A 901-nucleotide genomic window follows, 5' to 3' on the forward strand; every position below is an offset into this window, starting at 1 on the left:
GCGGGAATCCACGGCGGAAGCGGCGGGAGAGGGTTCCCTTCGTGGGCGTTTCCGATTTAACGCTGAAAAGAAAAGGAGTGAAACAAACCGCCCCGTCTTTTCTTTGCCTTTTGACCGAAGATCAAGCACAGCACCGGCTTAACACCCGACACCGCTTCTACCGGGAGGATTACCTCTTCGCTCCCCGCGGACAGCCGGGAGACTAATAGGATCAGAATAGTTTAAAAAAAAAAAAAAAAAAAAAAAAGAAAAACAAAACAAGACAGGCACAGAGATCCAACTAAAGCCTTGAAGAGGTGCCCAACGTGCCCCAGGCATCAGTCGGTACAGGGAAGTCCTCCCAGAGGGAACAACGCTCAAGGGAAGGATGATCCTAATCATCGCTCTTGAAACTCTGAGGGTGGTGATCCCCTGGGGCAGGTTGCCCCGAGAAGCTGTGGCTGCCCCATCCCTGGAGGCGTCCAAGGCCAGGTTGGACGGGGCTTGGAGCAACCTGGGCTGGTGGAAGATGTTCCTGCCCATGGCAGTGGGGTGGACAGGGTGGGCTTTGAAGGTCCCTTTCAACCCAAACCCTTCTACGACTCTGTGGATGGGGCCTGGAGCAACCTGATCTACTGGAAGACGCCCCTATCCATAGCTCTTTGAAGGTCCCTTTCAACCCAAACCCTTCTACGACTCTATGGATGGGGCCTGGAGCAACCTGATCTACTGGAAGACGCCCCTATCCATAGATCTTTGAAGGTCCCTTTCAACCCAAACCCTTCTACGACTCTGTGGATGGGGCCTGGAGCAACCGGATCTAGTGGAAGACGCCCTTATCCATAGATCTTTGAAGGTCCCTTTCAACCCAAACCCTTCTACGACTCTGTGGATGGGGCCTGGAGCAACCTGATCTAGTGGA

Source organism: Charadrius vociferus, unplaced genomic scaffold (genome assembly GCF_000708025.1).
Source record: "Charadrius vociferus isolate BGI_N301 unplaced genomic scaffold, ASM70802v2 scaffold463, whole genome shotgun sequence".
NCBI classification, from domain to species: Eukaryota; Metazoa; Chordata; class Aves; order Charadriiformes; family Charadriidae; genus Charadrius; species Charadrius vociferus.